The sequence below is a fragment of the Saccopteryx leptura genome, chromosome 11 (assembly GCF_036850995.1).
Source record: "Saccopteryx leptura isolate mSacLep1 chromosome 11, mSacLep1_pri_phased_curated, whole genome shotgun sequence".
Lineage (NCBI taxonomy): Eukaryota > Metazoa > Chordata > Mammalia > Chiroptera > Emballonuridae > Saccopteryx > Saccopteryx leptura.
In genome coordinates this window covers 25,844,779-25,865,119 of record NC_089513.1, presented here as the reverse complement: position 1 = coordinate 25,865,119, position 20,341 = coordinate 25,844,779, and the positions used below count along the sequence as shown (strand labels likewise).

General features: G+C 37.0%; 1 protein-coding gene across 1 annotated transcript in view; it reads right to left on the bottom strand.

The window, feature by feature from the left end:
- Window positions 1-20,341, bottom strand: part of RIT2 (Ras like without CAAX 2) — a 356,472-nt gene that overhangs the window by 34,024 nt on the left and 302,107 nt on the right. The gene's annotated exons all lie outside the window — the stretch shown is intronic.

Sequence of the window (20,341 nt, the reverse complement as noted above, 5' to 3'; positions counted from 1 at the left end):
AGGGAAAGAAAGATAAAACAACACAGAAGACTTAGAAGCAGTGGTAAATAAAATAGGAGAATGTGGACTCCTGGAAGCCAAGTGAGGAATGTTCCAAGTTTCAATGAAAAAGTGGTCATTGCAAATGTTACTGATAGGTCAATAAGATAGATTGTGAACTAAGCATTTGATTCCATATGATAGAAATCATTGGCAATATTTACCAAGTTATTTGGTTACAGGTCACCCATCATTTCTGATTTGTTGGAGATTTTAGAAATATAGTCTTATTCTATCTGTGTAGTGTAATATTAACAAAAATTGAATTTTCATAGTTTATTCCATTAAAGAGGTTGGCTACTTTCTCTTAAAAATCATATTTTTGCCCAAGCAGTAGTGTCTTATTATTATGTGAACACTAGAAAATTAAGTTCATTACATACAGAAAAAGCTAATATGTAAATAATACCAAATTCTGGTCTAGTATTTGGGCATTGAATTATAAGTCTTAGGAAGTACAAACTCTAACTACAAAATAAAATAATCAGATATGCAAAATATATTTTACAAAATGATTGGCAATATATAAAGAACAATAGCACGTTTCAAATCAAAACTTTATCACCTATTTGCCTTATTGATCCTCACTTGACAACTGGATTTCTAGAAAACTTTTTTTTCAGTCTGTCCTCAGCTATGCTCAGGTAGTTTGCTATTTAAAGCCCTCATGCTGTCTGTGGCTGGCTACTGAGCCAGCAAAGACACAGGGAGGGGCTGGTGTGTACACAGTACTTGAAAATCATATCCTTACGCCCCTTAGTTAATGAGGTCTGGACTCCTCCCTTCAGCAGTCAGAACAGAGATTATATGCTCATTTCCTTTGTCATAGTGTCACTAAAAGAAAGAAAATATCTTGACAGGAAAGTATGGCAGCTCCAGATGGTGACTTTCCATCAATTAAGAAAACAGTTAACCCTTGGGAATCTGTCAGTCATTTCTCCTTTTCTTTTGTTGATCTGTTAACTCTGTAAAGGATGCTAACATGTGTTCAGTCATGATTATTATATACAAACACCTACTGGACTTATTTGAAGGACCTTTTCTAAAAATTTACTAACACATTAAAACAGACTCTTAAGGAAACCGTGACAATTTTCTGGTGAACACTTTAAATATCATTTGAAATAAAAATGAGAACATACATACATGGAGCTACCTCCCATTTTTGGAAGAGATACAATTACATAGCTCCCCTCATCAGCACCATGCCTGGGCCTTTCCAGTCCCCACTGCCAGTTTCACACCAGACTTGATGCCTGTACCCCTTCAGTGCTAGATGCTGAAGAGGCCAGGTAGATTGAAACATTCCCAATGTCTCAATCTGAATAGCCGATTTTTTAATTTCATGTATTTTCCTTAGCTATTTTGTGAGCATCTTAATGCTTTTGAGCACTTCCACCAAAAAAAAAAAAAAAAAAAAAAAAAAAAAAAAAAAAAATGGGCAAAGCACACAAAATAGAGGCAATACATTTGATTGCTGTGGAGTCACAGTACTGAAAAACAGAAAAACAAAAAGTCCCTTCCCCCACCCTGGCTACAAAGATTCATTAAACTCACCAACTGACTAGACACTTTTTTTGACCTCTCTGTGTATCTGTCTCCCTTACAAAAAAATATTAATACGACTAGTACATATTGTAAACATAAGTTTGACTAATATCTTTTTGGATCCTGAGGGATAAATTTAGGAATAAATTAATGAAGCATTAGAGAATTCACTTTAGAAAATTTTTGATTGTAAATTCATTCTCTATCTCTTTGAGATGTAAATCTTTTATGATACAGGAATGTCATTCTTAAAGGCCTGGGAGCCATCCCTTTGAAATGTAATCAGTAGGAAAGATAGGACCCCTGTCTCCCCATTTCTGTGGAAGGGTAGGAGCCTAACTTTAATAAGTGACAATTGGCAAACACAGATGACCTCTGACATCCTTCAGTAATTTTTCTCATAATCTCAATATAGTCTTTATAAATCCTCCACTTTTTGTTTCAGTAAAATTGATTGAGTGTTGTCTCTCTCCCATACTACAGTAGTCTTTTTTTTTTTTTTCTGAAGTGAGAAGCGGGGAGGCTGAGACACAGACCCCCACATGCGCCCAACCAGGATCCACCTGGCATGCCCACCAGGGGGCAATGTTCTGCCCATCTGGGCTGTTGCTTTGTTGCAACCAGAGCCATTCTAGCGCCTGAGCCATGAAGCCATCCTTAGCACCTGAGCCAACTCTTCTCCAGTGGAGCCTTGGCTATGGGAGGGGAAGAAAGAGATGAAGAGAAAGGAGAGGAGGGAGGGGGGAGAAGCAGATGGGCACTTCTCCTGTGTGCCCTGACTGAAAATCGAACTCGGAACTTCCACATGCTGGGCTGACACTCTGCCACTTAGCCAACTGGCCAGGACCTACAGTACAGATATTGGTCGACTTATGACCTATGCAATTTATGACCATTCAACTTTACGACCACAATTGCTAGCCACAACTGCTCTGCATCTGGCAGCACAAGCGTTGCTCAGCTGGGTGTACGACAGTGCAGACCAGCTTCTGGCAGCACTACCATCTCCGCGTGTACCATTTCAACTGTTATCCCAGACTCGGTACAGCAATTTGTGTTTTGTGTCTTGGATATTTTTCATCAAACCCCTCCCAAGATGTCTACCAAGAGGGAATTGTCTTTGTCTACGCCTCAGCCTGCCAAGAAGGAAAGAAAGGCCATCGATCTCGACCTGAAAATGAGCGCGGGCTCATCTGACTTGAGCATGGGTTCACCAGCTTGAGTGCAGGGGTGCTGGCTTGAGCATGGGATTATAGACATGACCCCATGATTGCTGATTTGAACCCAAGGTCACTGGCTTGAGCAAAGGGCCACTCCCTCTGCTGTAACCCCCTGGTCAAGGCACATATGAGAAAGCAATCAATGAACAAGTATGAAGGAGGAAAGAAAGTGAAAGTGATCGCACATGTTTATGAAAAAACCAACTCCGGTAATCCCAACTGCTGCCTCAGATGACGACATCAACGATCCGCAGCCAAGCACCAGCGGCCAATAAAATGTTTCATACATGTTTATATATTTTGATATGTTTTGCAGTTGGGAAAATGTTTCCTATGGTATTTTTTACACTTGTATTTTATATTTTTGTTTGCATCTGTATTTTGTAATTTTGTATGTTTTTCAAATATTAAACCAGTTGTACTGGTAATGAAGTGTTTTACTTAGACCTGACAAATGTAAAAATAAGAAACAAAATGGTGTAGAGATGATACAAATGGCATAAAATGAATAAAAAAATTATGATATATAATAATGAAAGAAAATTATGATAAAATATGACTTAAAGATTTTTATAACATCATTTCACAGTACTGTACATATAGCCTACTGAACTTACGACCAAATCGTGTTACAACCGGTCTGTCGGACCCAATCGTGGTCGTAAATTGAGCACTAGCTGTAGTCTTGAACCCTAATTTGATAGTCTTGAATAAAGTCTTCTTTCCATTTTTAACAAGTTCCTGGTGCACATTTTTAAAAAGATTTTATTTATTCATTTTAGAGAGGAGAGAGAGAAGAGGGGGAGCAGGAAGCATCACCTCTTATATGTTTTTTTGACCAGGCAAGGCCAGGGTTTCAAACTGGCAGCCTCAGTGTTCCAGGTCAAACCTTTATCCACTGCGCCACCACAGGCCAGGCCTGGTACACACTTTCTTACCATATCAGCAGGGACTGTGAAAGATGGGGTGGAAATATAAATACTACCGTCAACCTACAGAGCTTATAATCAGTTTAATAAATAGAAACAAACACACGGAAGAGAAAGTGAAAAGTGCTCTATCAACAACAGTAATTAATAGAGGTGCTAAGAAAGAAGTCAATGTGATTTGTTAATAGTCTATAAATAAGATCATTAGCTAACACCTACGTTAACCTAAAGGTAATATTGTGCACAGAGCACATTATATCTGACTTTGCCATTGACTACTCCATCAACTTAAGTAGCCACCTTCCTCATCCATAAAATGGAGAGAATAGCTGATTTAACTATGTTCTGAAACTTAAAAACAGCCAACAATTATTGAGCACTTATGATGTGGCAGGTGTAACATTCTAAATGCTTTACCTGTAGCAACTCATTCAATTCTTACAGCAACTTTAGGTGGTACTATTTCCATCCCTATTTTACACAGGAGGAAACTGAGGCACACAGCTGGTAAATATCTTGATTCAGGTTATTACTTCATAAAAGGCTGACCTGCTGTGAAAATCTGAGCACTATAATTTACTGCTTACTTTACTAAAAATCTGTTAAAGTGCTTTCAAACGGAAAAAAAATCAAAAACATGGAAAATATGATAAATATAAAAAGAAATGAATGTCCATTCTAAAACAATGAAACAAACAACAGGAAAACCAGTTGACTTCTGAAATTTGTCAGATTTTATACATCCTGGCATTTGGGGAGTAATATACATTAACTCCTTAAACTGTACTTGCCTGATAGTCCTCCCAGTTTCTACATCCCAAAATAGCATAAATCTATATCTCTCTTTCCTGCATTTGTGGAAATTCTGCTTAAATCTATACATCCTTGCATCAGAATCATCATCTCAGAGAGTGATTTTCTTTGTAATTCAGAGAAGGACAGATGGGAACGTGTGCTTCTCTACAATGACAGCAACAGAGAAAGCCTTTTGTTTGCCCTGCCTGGCCACCTGCCCACGGCAGCCTTTGGTTCTCTCCCCAGAACCTCAGCACAGCTACTCTGAAGGTCAGGTCCGTGCTCCACACATTTGTCACCATGTTATTCCTTGTGATTTTCCAGCACCAGAGATGGCAGAATTGAGCTGGGTTGTGGATAAACATTGATAGTTGTCTATGCAGATGTACTAGTGTACATACGCTAGTTCTGCGTGGGGAAAATTTTGTTCCCTGGATTCTCCTCTCTTGCCCTTTACTTTTCAGTTAGTTGCACACTTGTTAATTCACACCCTGTAGGACCAGCAAGGACACATAAGCTATGCACACTTAAATGAAACCATTCAGGTATAGTGCTCTGCAAAGGTATGACAGCGAGGAGCTAGAAATGACAGACTTCTGCCTTTTGACTTTTAGTTGTGGAGTGATGCGTAAATTTGCTCTTTTTTCAATTGTTTTATTCTTGGCATTTTTCCTTCTAATGAGCAATTTTTTTTTGGTAATTATAAATTAAGTAAATCTTTATACTAACTAAATCCTTGAAAATATATTAGCTTCAAGTCTCATAGAAGTACCAACTGTTAAATACAATTCAAACCTTACACAACATATGCAGTTTCTTTGTATGTTTAACATTGATTTTATCTGTATGCAATGATTCAGACTAGCTGTAGGTGTCTGGAACACAACCATTTAACCATTCATTGAACAGACATTAAGTGGGGCTGCTCAAAAATTGTGTCTTTCTCCCATGGATTACTGTAATAGTAACAATTAGAAATTATTACTCATGTGTTAAGTACAATTAGTTCATTGAGCACCAAATATCCTGAGTGTTATGTGATGTGTTACTCAGCTTGAACTAAATTGTTAACTATACAACAAGCAGCAAGATGATTTGTTATTTTTAATTTGGTATTTATCACATATAATTTCTTATTGATTCATGTTTGTCTGCCTAGCTGGTAAGATGATAGAAAAATACATACATACATGTCATATAGGACAGTTGTACTATATAACGGTAAGTAAATTCAGATAAAGAATTCATACAAAGCACTAAATTTATAACATAATGTTTTAAATTCATAACATAAATGTTTTAAGGATAGCCTAAGATTTCTCGACATCAATGTGCATAGGGTAAATCAGAGGGACTGAAAAATGAATGAGTTCTAGCAATTTAAGTTTTAAACCCGAGTACAAGGTGGCCACCAAAAGTATCTAAATGCTTCAATGACAAAAGACCCTAAACATAGGGCGTGGAAGAGGTGGAGTCTTACATATCCTGAAGGAAAAGTAATGTGTCAGAGATAGACATAGAGCAAGCAAGATCATTTCTAGGGAGCTCAAAAAGAAACGAATATGAGACGAAGATGAGAAATGGAGGGCAGTCATCGATGGATAGTCATGCATGATCAATCACAGGCTACTGCAATGGCAAAGTTATTTAGGAACTCGGATTGCACTCAGAAGTCTATAGTTAACTTGTGCTTGAAATACATGTAAGACCCATTCCTTTAGTTCTAAATATTAGTGCTTTATCAAACAAATGGTTGTGCACATTCTAACACTAAAAATGGAATGAATTGTGTGATACATGTACATATCACTTACTTACAAATACTATAGAAATTGAGAGAAAAGAGGAGATAGCGAAGGCTGGAGTGGCAAGGGAAGGCTCCTGCAGGAAATGGAACCGGAGCTCAGCTCTGATAAGCAGGCAGACATGGATGGAGAGTGATGAGGGAGGAATCAGGGCAAGGAGAAAGAATGCTGGGAGTGAAGGTACGGAAAAAGCAACATGGGTTGGTCCAAATTATATTGGGCCTGTGCAATTTCTTTGTTTTTGTGACAGAGACAGAGAGAGGGACAGACAGATAGGAAGGGAGAGAGATGAGAAGAATCAATTCTTCTTTTTTTTTTTTTCTTTTCATTTTTCTGAAGCTGGAAACAGGGAGAGACAGTCAGACAGACTCCCGCATGCGCCCGACCGGGATCCACCCGGCACGCCCACCAGGGACGATGCTCTACCCACCAGGGGGCGATGCTCTGCCCATCCTGGGTGTCGCCATGTTGCGACCAGAGCCACTCTAGCACCTGAGGCAGAGGCCAAGGAGCCATCCCCAGCGCCCGGGCCATCTTTGCTCCAATGGAGCCTTGGCTGCGGGAGGGGAAGAGAGAGACAGAGAGGAAAGCGCGGCGGAGGGGTGGAGAAGCAGATGGGCGCTTCTCCTGTGTGCCCTGGCCGGGAATCGAACCCGGGTCCTCCGCACGCTAGGCCGACGCTCTACCGCTGAGCCAACCGGCCAGGGCGAATCAATTCTTCTTTACGGTTCCTTAGTTGTTCATTGATTGCTTTCTCATATGTGCCTTGACCATGGGCCTTCCGCAGACCAAGTGACCCCTTGCTCGAGCCAGCGACCTTGGGTCCAAGCTGGTGAATCTTACTCAAACCAGATGAGCCTGCGCTCAAGCTGGTGACCTCAGGCCTCGAACCTGGATCCTCCTCATCCCAGTCCGATGTTCTATCCACTGTGCCAGTGCCTGGTCAGGTGGGCCTGTGCAATTTTAAATGCACTTCTAAACACTAACCTCAAGGTAATAAGAATTATAATTTTTTTTCAACTGAAATAAAAATTTCACTATTTCAAATAAAAATGTTTTTTTGTTTTTTTTAGTTCACGATCTCGATAAATTATATAAAGGCTGGATAGAGGGGAGAGTAGAGCCACAGCCTAAGGGACATCTGCATATAAAATGTCTGTTTATAGTTACATTAAGCACTATTTAGTTTTGCTTAAAGCTTCCCTGTGAGTAACTGTAAGAAATGAGTTGGAAATAAGAGAGCAATTTAATAGCTGCTTTTTTCAAGGTTTTCTCGAAAGTCCAGTGAGTCTCATAGAACATAACACTGTGTCAGTCAATTCTGACTTCATATTAAAAACACTTATTTGAGAACATCAGGCAGACAGAGACCTACGAGCCAGATGATAATTTTAACAGTCCAATGGAAGGTGCTAACGCACTATGGCAGGGTCATTAATTATTCTCTTTTGAATAATATAAAGTAGATATTTGTTCCTTGAGCTCTTGGTCAATCCTGATACATCAGCACTCATATATTCTTAGCTGTTTAAGAAAAACGCTCAGTGGAAGAAAACTTCAAAGACTCAGCAATGACAAAGCCATGTTTTCCTTGTTAGGTAGTCAAGGGAGATGAACATGGTTATTTATTCACTTTCCCCATTTTCATAAGTGCCACGCCTACCTTGTTCATAGTTACACCTTTTATTCACATTATCATAGTTTCCCATAGCTCCTCTGCATATCTAAATTGTACATATCTCTCAAGGCTAAACTCAAAATATAGTCCCTGCTTACAGTGATCCTTGATAAATCAATCCCAGTCTTTATTAATCAATCAATCAAGAAATAAATCTTTCTTTCAAGATTTTTCTTTTTATTATTATTATTTTTTTTAAATTTAATTAATTGTGTTTACATAGATTCTAGGGTCACCCTGAATGCCTCCCCCCCTCCCCCCTATTCCCCTGAACATCTCCCTTGCCCCCCTCCCTCTAGCACCCTCCCCCTTTCCCTTCAAGTTTATCCCATCCTATCATCCCCTTTCCCTCTGTCCTCTTTTCCTCTGGTACCTTTGATCTCTCTTCTGTCTCAATTCCATTCCTCAGTTCTTATTATTCCTTGGATTCCTCAAATGAGTGAGATCATATGATATTTTTCTTTCTCTGTCTGGCTTATTTCACTCAACATAATAGTTTCCAGGTCCCTCTATATTGTTGCAAAAGGTAAGATTTCTTTCTTTTTCAGGAACCCTCATACACTGTTGGTGGGAATGTAAAGTAGTACAACCATTATGGAAGAAAGTATGGTGGTTCCTCAAAAAACTGAAAATAGAACTACCTTATGACCCAGCAATCCCTCTACTGGGTATATATCCCAAAAACTCAGAAACATTGATACGTAAAGACACATGCAGCCCCATGTTTATTGCAGCATTGTTCACAGTGGCCAGGACATGGAAACAACCAAAAAGCCCATCAATAGATGACTGGATAAAGAAGATGTGGCACATATACACTATGGAATACTACTCAGCCATAAGAAATGATGACATCGGAACATTTACAGCAAAATGGTGGGATCTTGATAACATGATACGAAGCGAAATAAGTAAATCAGAAAAAACCAGGAACTGTATTATTCCATACGTAGGTGGGACATAATAGTGAAACTAAGAGACATTGATAAGAATGTGGTGGTTACGGGGGGGAGGGGGGAATGGGAGAGGGAAAGGGGGTGGGGAGGGGCACAAAGAAAACAAGATAGAAGGTGACAGAGGACAATCTGACTTTGGGTGGTGGGTATGCAACATAATTGAACGACAAGATAACCTGGACTTGTTATCTTTGAATATATGTATCCTGATTTATTGATGTCACCCCATTAAAAAAATAAAATTATTAAAAAAAAAAAAAGATTTCTTTCTTTTTCATAGCCTCAGAGTATTCCATTGTATACATGTACCACAGCTTTTTAATCCACTCATCCACTGTTGGACACTTGGGCTGTTTCCAGATCTTCGCTATTGTGAACAATGCTGCCATAAACATGGGGGTGCAGTTCTTTTTTTCAGTCGGTGATATGGTGTCCTTGGGATATATTCCTATAAGTGGGATGGCTGGGTCAAAGGGCAGTTCCATTTCTAATTTTTTGAGGAATCTCCATATTGTTTTCCACAGTGGCTGCACTAGTCTGCATTCCCACCAGCAGTGCAGGAGGGTTCCTCTTTCTACACATCCTCACCAGCACCTATTGTGTGTTCTTTTGTCAATGAGCGCCATTCTGACTGGTGTGAGGTGGTATCTCATTGTGGTTTTAATTTGCATTTCTCTAATGATTAGTGATGTTGAAAATTTTTTCATTTGCCTATTGGCCATCTGTATGTCCTCTTTGGAGAAGTGTCTATTCATTTCTTATGCCCATTTTTTGATTGGATTGTTTGTCTTCCTGGTGTTAAGTTTTATGAGTTCTTTATAAATTTTGGTTATTAATCCCTTATCAGATGTATTGTTGAGTATGTTCTCCCATTATGTGGTTTGTCTTTTTATTCTGTTCATATTGTCTTTAGCTGTGCAAAAACTTTTTAGTTTGATATAGTCCCATTTGTTTATCCTTTTATTTTATTTGCCTGTGGAGATAATTCAGCAAAGAAATTGCTGCAATAGATGTCGGTGAGCTTACTGCCTAAGTTTTCTTCTAGGATACTTACGGTTTCACGATTTACATTTAAGTCCTTTATCCATTTTGAGTTTCTTTTTGTGCATGGTGTAAGTTGGTGGTCTAGTTTCATTTTTTTGCAGGTAGCTGTCCAGTTTTCCCAACACCATTTGTTAAAAAGACTGTCTTTACTCCACTGTATGCTCTTACCTCCTTTGTCAAATATCAGTTGACCATAAAGATGTGGGTTTGTTTCTGGGTTCTTTGTTCTGTTCCATTGATCTATATGTCTGTTCTTATGCCAGTACCAAGCTGTTTTGAGTACAATGGCCTTGTATCAGGAAGTGTGATACCTCCCACTTTATTCTTCTTTTTCAAGATTGCTGAGGCTATTAGTATTCTTTTTTGGTTCCATATAAATTTTTGGAATATGTGTTCTATATCTTTAAAGTATGTCATTGGTATTTTAATTGGTATTGCATTGAATTTATAAATTGCTTTGGGTAATATAGACATTTTAATTATGTTTATTCTTCCTAACCATGAGCATGGTATATGCCTCCACGTGTGTCTTCCTTGATTTCTTTTATCAATGTTTTGTAATTTTCTTTTAACAATGTTTATAAGTCTTTAACCTCCTTAGTTAAATTTACTCCTAGGTACTTTATTTTTTTGTTGTTGCAATAGTGAAGGGGATTGTTTCCTTAATTTCTCTGACAGTTCATTGTTCATGTATAAAAATGCCTCTGATTTCTGTGTATTAATTTTATATCCTGCTATCTTGCTGAATTTGTTTATTAGGTCCAGTAGTTTTTTGACTGAGACTTTAGGGTTTTCTATATACAATAGCATATCATCTGCAAATAATGATAGTTTTACTTCTTCTTTTCCAATTTGGATGCCTTTTATTTCTTCTTCTTGTCTGATTGCTGTAGCTAGGACTTCCAGTACTATGTTGAATAAGAGTGGTGAAAGGGGGCACCCCTGCCTTGTTCCTAATTTTAGGGGGATTGCTTTTAATATTTGTCCATTAATTATAATGTTGGTTGTGGGTTTGTCATAGATGGCCTTTATCATGTTGAGGTATGTTCCCTGCATTCCCACTTTGCTAAGAGTTTTGACCATAAATGGGTGCTGGATTTTATCAAATGCTTTTTTTACATCTGTTGAAATTATCATGTGGTTTTTCTCCTTCCTTTTGTTTGTGGTGAATCACATTAATTGATTTACAAATGTTGTACCAGCCTTGCCTCCCCAGAATAAATCCCACTTGATCATGATGTATGATTTTTTTCATGTATTGCTGGATCCGGTTTGCTAATATTTTGTTGAGGATTTTAGCATCTAAATTCATCAGGGATATTGGCCTATAATTTTCTTTCTTTGTGTTGTCTTTTCCTGGTTTTGGAATCAGAATTATGCTCGCCTCATAAAAGGAACTTGGAAGTGTTCCTTCCTCCTGAATTTTTTGAAATAGCTTGAGAAGGATAGGAGTTAGTTCTTCTTTGAATGTTTGATAGAATTCACCAGTGAGGCCATCGGGCCCAGGAATTTTGTTTTTTGGGAGCTTTTTGATAACTGTTTTGATCTCTTTTGTTGTAATCGGTCTGTTTAGGTTTTCTGATTCTTCCAGATTGATTTTTGGAAGATTCTATGTTTCAAGGAATTTGTCCATTTCACCTAGGTTGTTTAATTTTTTGGCATACCGTTCTTCATAGTATTTTCTTACAATATTTTGTATTTCTGTTGTGTCTGTTGTTATTTCTCCACTCTCATTTCTGATTTTATTTGAATCCTCTCCTTTTCTTGGTGAGTCTTGTTAAAGGTTCATAGATCTTGTTTACCCTCTCTTTCTTTCAAGATTTTTCTTTTAACCTTAAATGGTATGACATATTAAGGCAACAGAATACTGCAGATTATGAACTCAAGTAGTGGATTGGGATATACTTGGACAGGGTCCCCAAACTTTTTACACAGGGGGCCAGTTCACTGTCCCTCAGACCTTTGGAGGGCCGCACTATTAAAAAAAACAAACTATGAACAAATCCCTATGCACACTGCACATATCTTATTTTAAAGTAAAAAAACAAAACGGGAACAAATACAATATTTAAAATAAAGAACAAGTAAATTTAAATCAACAAACTGACCAGTATTTCAATGGCAATGATGGGCCTTCTTTTGGCTAATGAGATGGCCAATGTGCTCCTCTCACTGACCACCAATGAAAGAGGTGCCACTTCTGGAAGTGCAGCGGGGTGGATAAATGGCCTCAGGGGTCCACATGCAGCGCGTGGGCTGTAGTTTGGGGACCCCTGTACTTGGGTTTGGGCCATAGTTTTGTTTTTTTCTTTATGTTATCAGGTAAATTACCTACTCAATTCAGCCTAGTTTCTCTTATTAGAATGAGAATGATGGCAAGCCTCAGGGTTGTTACATGAATTGAATGTGACATTTTCCAGTATGCTTTGCATGGTGCTTGACTGTAAACTCTCAATAAATGTAAAGCATTTTTGTATCAATAATAATGGTTTTACTGTTTGGTCACCAAAAACAGAAATTTTGAGATTAAGTAGAATGACTATTTTTTTATATTAATTGTGACTACAATACTTTTTCTGTCAATATAAATCATAGACTTCAATACTCAGTTCAAATTTTACAAATATCATTAAGACTCTCTCAAATACTTTGGTACCCATTAATCTCTTTTGGAATTATCCAGGCATTCATTAGAGCTTGTTGTGAACAGAAAAGGAGGTAGGCAATAAACCTGTCAAGAGTGGGTGGGGTGAAGGGAGATACATGGCAAGCCTAGCAAACTCAAGAGACCAAAGGTTACCACACAGGATGGTCTGATCAGAGATTCCTAACAGAGCAGGTTATATAGCGAGAAGTCACATACCAGGCCTGTTCCTTCCTTACCAAAGGTCAGGCTTAACCTTAAATAAGTCTGCCCATTTTTCTTGTACATCTAGGATAACATATCTTCAAAATGTCAGAATAATTTTCTTTTTCTACCCCTTAAAGGCACAACCCCCAGCAGCAGGAGACCACAGAACTTCTCATTGTTCTCCTGTTCTCCTAATACCAGCACTCTGTGCTATAAATGCTAATTATTAATGACCCTGTACTCACCAATGTAAAAGAAGTATGTGTTTCTCAAGTTTGCCTTCTATCCACCCTAGAAATTTCCCCACTATGTTTTCCCTGCCTCCTTCGTCTCCCTCCCATGGATTTCATGTAACCCCTCTATACATGTCCTTTGATTCTAATGAATAAAAGAAGCTGGAAAACTGGCATTCTAAGGCACATTTTCTCAGTTTGTTGAGATTTTGCTTCCCGGCAACTGTTGTCAGTTTGGCCCAAATAAACTCATAAAAATTCTCAACAAGTTTGGATGTTTTCTATGTTGACATCACACAAAATTTTTTTTTTTGTTTGTTTGTTTTTTTGGTTTTTTTTTTCATTTTTCTGAAGCTGGAAACAGGGAGAGACAGTCAGACAGACTCCCGCATGCGCCCGACCGGGATCCACCCGGCACGCCCACCATGGGGCGGCGCTCTGCCCACCAGGGGGCGATGCTCTGCCCATCCTGGGCGTCGCCATATTGCGACCAGAGCCACTCTAGCGCCTGGGGCAGAGGCCGAGGAGCCATCCCCAGCGCCCGGGCCATCTTTGCTCCAATGGAGCCTTGGCTGCGGGAGGGGAAGAGAGAGACAGAGAGGAAAGCGCGGTGGAGGGGTGGAGAAGCAAATGGGCGCTTCTCCTGTGTGCCCTAGCCGGGAATCGAACCTGGGTCTTCCGCATGCTAGGCCGACGCTCTACCGCTGAGCCAACCGGCCAGGGCGACATCACACAAAATTTTAAAAACATCATTTATAGACTATAGAAAGTGCTGTGAATTCAAACAGACCTGTTCTTGAATCCCTTGTCATTTCCTGGCTAGACATTATTGGATGAGTAACTACAATTGATCAAATAGAAGGGAATCCAAGTTCCAAATAAGAAAATCCAAAATAAGTTTTGAATTTATAAACTGAGTTACATATTTGCTTATAATATTTAATTCTAAATTTATAGATTTTAAGGTTTATTAAAAAATAATGTATTAATTTAGCCTGACTGGAGGTGGTACAATGGACAGAGTCGACCTGTAATGATGAGGTCCTAGGTTCAAAACCCTGAGGTCTCCTGCTCGAGCAGGGGCTCATCCAGCTTGATTACAGGTTCACTAGCTTGAGCATGGGGTCGTTGGCTTGAGTGTAAGATCATCAGCATGATCCCATGATTGTCAGCCTGACCCCAAAGATTGCTGGTTTGAAGCCCAAGGTCACTGGCTTGAGCATGAGGTCGGTCACTGGCTCAGCTGGAGACCTGCAATCAAGGCACTTATGAGAAACAATGAACAACTAAAGTGTCAAAACTACCAGTTGATGCTTCTCATTTCTCTCCCTCTCTCTTGCTAAATAATAATAATATATTAACTTACACATAGCATTCTTTTCTCATATATTTTAATTGAATTATTGGGATGACATTTGTTAACAAAATTACATGTTTCAGGTGCACAATTCTACAACATCTCTGTACTCCATATTATGTGTTTGCCCTCCCAAGTCAAGCCTTATATTTTATTAAAAAACTCTTTAAACTTTTCATAATCATTTTTGATGCTAGACTCTTACAAATAGAGTTATTTGTGAGGTCATCAAACACTTCTCTCCACATCTGGTTGAGATACTGTATTTTCTGTTTCCAAAAGATGCTGGCAGTGAAAATTTTACTTCAAGTGTCATTTGTATAATTTTAGCACAGTTGATTCTTCCCCTCACCACATGCCTTGTAGGAATAGATATAGTAAATCATTAAGATCACAGCTATTATTTTTTAATGATATTCAAATTCTGATTTCTAATCATCCCCATCATTTAGAATTGTGAAATTACATGCCAAAGAATCATTAAGTCAATGTTAATTTTTTTGGTCTCTTTAAAAAAAAAAATTAAACCAATTCTACTTCTATAAACATTTACTACCACCTATGACTAAGGTTGTTTCAAGTTAGAATGTCCTCCTCAGATGTCAGATGTCATTTTATTGTGTACAATAAGGTAATTGAGAGAACACTCCAAATTTTGAGTGATATTGAAATATTCAACCATAAGGCTATTCCTTTTTATAAGGGATAGTTTCACATTTGAGCATATGTATAACTTACCCTCCTTAGGAAAAAACAGTCTCATTTCCAAATGGCGCTATCTATATCTACAGTTATAGAACCATTGGATAGTTAACTAAGTTAGATGGTATATAGAACACCTGGTATTATGTCTAGCACATTTTTCATTCATCATACATTTTAGAATTTTAAAGAGTCATAATCATCATCAAAGAAGAGAGATGCCTAGAAAACCTGCCCAAGGCAATGCAGCTAAAATGAGAACCCAGGATTCCCAAATATATATTCAGTTCACCCTTGGGTAAGCAATTAAAAATGCCTTTTTAAAATTTAATTCACTGTGGATGAAAGGAAATCATTTCAGAACTAGATCAGTGGAACAGTAAGTTGTAGCAGATCTAAAAAGATAAAAAGAGAGGTGAATGACCTAAATGTCTGGTGTATGGGGATTTTAATAAAGGTCAATAATAACTGGAAAACCCTCCCAGAAATATAATTGGCAATGTATTGACACTTGTCATAGCCATTAGGACTTTTGGGTTGATTGTTGTTTGATTTCATTTAGTGTTTTCATTTTCCTCTATACAAAGGATGTGAATTTATTCTGATCGTGTTTGAATTTTTTAATGAGAAGATTTTTCTAATCATAGTAGTTTAATTAGAAATCTGCCTTTTGTCTGTACTATTATTTACTTATGGCATTTTATAATTGACTTGTTATTCTAGAAGTAAATATCAGGAAGTATTTTATATCACTATCATTATATCTTTATAACTACTTATTTGTGTTTAATAGAAATTAAAATAAATTCATTCATTAAAATATAAACACAACTATTAATACATGCAAATATTAAAATGTAAATGTCTATTTACTTAAATTGCTTTACCTTCCTCTTCTAGTTCAAGTAGTGTAGTTTGAGAGCACATTCTTGGCAATTAAATAGCATGCCAACTCTTAAGTCTCAGGTCTGACAATCATCTTGTTTCATCCTTTTATCCCAGTGGTATTTATTACTACTAGTCTTTTATATGAAGTCTTCACTCTAGTCATATAGAACTCCCCATCCTCACCCAACACCCTCATAATAATTCTCAATGTTTTGACTCTGTGTTACACATAAAAAGCCTAACTTCCTTTTCATTGATCAAATTTGCCTAATTTTTATATCCAGTCTAATTACTCCAGAGCACTTCCCTATAACCCTGTTTGTTTTCCCTCACCTTGTTCAAAGTTTATACAGCTCTTATTCTCATATTAGTCCACTATAGAAGTTCAGAGAAGAGTGAGACCCAAGAAATCATAAAATTTATAGATATTAAGACTGGAACCTCTTAATACAATGCAGTGTGTAGAAGGTGTTATATTGAGTGGGACACCTGAAACCATGTCGATAAAATAAATTAAAAATAAAAATTAAAGAAATTATATAAAGAAAGACTGGAACCTCAAAGGGAAAAATTAAATTTCCAGATAAGGGAAATATGCTTTTTTTACTTTTTGTTGCCTGTGTTTTTGGTGTTTTATCTAGGAAATCATTGCCAAGACTAATGTCAAGGGACTTTCCCCCCATATTTTCTTCCAGGAGTTTTATAGTTTCATAGGTCATACATTTAAGTCTTTAAACAATTTCCAGTTAATTTTAGTGAATGGTATAAGATAGGGGTCAGGACACCACTCTTAAAAATTTTTGAGAACTTTATATATCTTTTATTTATATGGGTTAGATATTAATACTTCCATATTACAAAATAAATTTGAGATTTAAAAATATTAATACAATAATAATAAACCCTATTACATATCAACATGTTTATAAACAAACTAACTGATTTCTCAAACAAAAATACTTGGTGAAAAGAGTGTCATTGTTTTACATTTTTGCAAATTTATGTTGCTTAATAGAAGACAGCTAGATTCTCATATGTGTCATGTTTGATTATCAGTCAGCCCAACTGACAAAGGAATGCCTGGTAAAATGATATTTCTGGGTGTGTCTGTGAGGGTGTTTCTGGTAAAGATTAACAGTTGAATTGGTAGACTGAGTAAAAAAGACCCACCTTCACCAAAGCTAGCGGGTATCCAATCAATTGGGAGCTTGGACAGAACAAAATTGCTGAAGAAGGACAAATTTGTCCTTGTTGCTTGAGCTGGGACATCCATGTTCTATCCTTGGACATCAGACTTGGACCAGGACATACACCATAGGCTTTTCCAATTCAGACCTCCAGACTTAGAGTGAAATACATCACTGTTTGTCTTGATTTTCCAGCTTTCAAACAGCAGAGCATGGGACCTCTCAGTCTCCATAATCCTGGGAGACAATTTCTATAATAAATCTCCTGTTCTACATATTTGTATAATCCTGTTGGTTCTGTTTCTCTGGAGAACCCTGACTAATATGCAGCTTCTTAATTCCATATTTACAAATATATTGTTTGGTTAAAACATATATATGCAGGCTCACACAAATACATAGTTGGAAAAGAAAAATATATCTTCCTTTTCAGATGGTTATGGTGTTTCCTTTTGATACTACACCAAAACTTGGCAAGGTCAGTATCCCTAAATATTAGTTACAATGTAGAAATCTGAGACCAAGTCATTAAAATATTTTTGTTACATTTAAAATTCATTGGTCAATCTTGAATGTTGAATGAATTTTTACCTATGAATTAGTTTTGAAAAAAATCTTACATTTATCATTGGAATACATTGCTTTACTGACCTAAGTTGCATTTCTAAATGTTGACATAAAATATCAAGAAGCCACATTCACTAATATCACTACTGATTTCATCAGAAATGTCTTTAAGTATTAGAAAGCTGTCTAGCCCCATGTGGTCCATATGGATTTTCCAAATCCTAATTTTTATTTGAAAGTTTGATGACATTGTCATTTTTTTCCTGGAAATAAAAACTCATTTATTCATTTCCAAGAAAATATCTACTTAACCCTAAATCCAAATAACCATAAGTATATTGCCAATTAGTTATTACTACAAATTTAAATAAACCTCTATGAACTAAGTGGCTAATTTAGCATGCCATTTGATTGCACAAGTGCTTTTCCTGGAAATGACCCTTTAACATTAGTATGGGGCAGGATTAGTATTAGTAAGTATGCCTACTTACTAGTTTCTCATGCAGAATTTCAGAGATGTACTCAAGGATATAAATTTAATAAAATCAGTATTTACTGATTCATCAAAGGCATTCTTAAATGAAACTGGTCTATTTTAATGTGAGTATGTGGTGGTCAAGAATAAAATAATTACTAGTAGAATTCGATACCACCACATTGAATTATTTTAATTTACCATAAGTTTTATCTACCATAATTTCTGTATCATCAATACAAATGTCAATGCAGTAGAATAAATGAAAAGCAGTTTTTATTTTATTATAAAAGGGTTTGACATTATAGATCCCCTAACCACGTCTTGGAGATCCTCAGTGGTTCTGGTACCACACCTTGAGAACCTCTATTCTACTGTTATATTTATTTTGAATCACCAATGTCACAATTTTGGTGCATGTGTGTTTGTGTGTGTGTGTGTGTGTGTATTTCCATAGCCAAAGTATTGCCAGGAATATAGAAATATGTCCTTTCGTACTCTCAGAAAATAATTATTTCCTCTTTTAAATCCAGATATGCTATTTACAAAGGGCTCTTCCAACAGGATTTTTCCTAGTGTTTGCTCTCTGTTCTACATCTGTTAATTACTTTGAGCTACCAACTAAATTAGGATCAAGCACAGACTAATAAATTGACAGGGAGCTAATGACTCTTCTTATCTGGATTGTAAGCCCCTGTTCTGTAAATCACTTTGGCTCTCAACTATCAAATCACTGCCTCAAAACACTTTATCAGTTTTGGAAATACATAGGGGTATAGATTATAAAAATATTATGAGTAATTGTTGTTTTAATCCATTTTCTCTCTCTTTTTAAAAGATTATTGATGAACCCTGGCACGGACAGGGGGCAGGATCTACATTAGCACAGACCAGGCAGATTCCAGAAGGGAGGCAGTGCATCAAGAAATGAGGTAAGAGCAACATAATGAAGAGTCAAATACATATCTATTTGATAGTTAATAGTAAGGCTTTCCAAATATATATGCAAAGATAGATAAAACTATTTTGTGAGTGGAGAAAGTATGAGTGAACAAACTGCTTTTTTTTAAAACAGTGTATAAGATGTGAAAAAGAAACAAAGAAAAAAACCCTATTCTAATAATCTCAACCTCTTGGAAAAACCACTTACGGTATTTTATCACCACGTACACTAGCCCAACGAGGAGATAGAGTCCTCATTTTAGTTTGTATGAGCTGTAAACCTAACAGTGGAAATAGCGATGACAGTATTTCCTAGGATGAGAAGTAACCAATTTGTCAGATAATTCAGGAGGCTGGCTATGTGGGCTATTTGACATAGTAGAGTCACCTGATAAGATGTTCACTCATTGTATTCCTTGCTAAGGGAACTCTAGTTTAAAAAAGGAGGGGGAGGTAAGAAAAACTCTATCATAGTCTTCAACTTCTTATTGTGAAGATTACCATTCCCTTGGCTTACACACACACACACACACACACACACACATATTTTGTCACCGAGTTTTACTGTTGAACATGTTGTTTGATTTGATTTTTTAGCAAACATATTTTTCCTATTTTCTTTAAGATTCAAAAAGAAAAAGTTGTACTTATCACCTCAAAAAACAGTCAAAATGATGGAGCTACTTTGTACTTCATTTCTTTTATATAGAGATCACCCTATTGCCAACTCAAGTAATTTACAAATCTACAATTTTTTATATCTTAGCGCCATCTTCACAAATGTATAACTCCCCTGCAATTTGAACAATTCAAACATCCTGAGACCTCCAATTTTCCCTCTTGTGATTCCTACTAAAATAATATTCCACTGAACAGATGGATTAAAGGCACATGCAGCTTTCTTCCGAGACACATGCATCTCCTGCCTAGTTCGAGGATGTAGAAAAAACAATGCAGAAAAAACAAATCAGATTAGAAGACCAATTTACACCCCCTCAAAAAATCTTAAATTTTTATCACTAAATTTTAAAGTTTTTTAATATATTTTATTTTGATATGGTGTCTACAGGTAGCAAAGTTAAATACTGTATTCTCATGTCACATATGAGCACACTAATGGTCAAA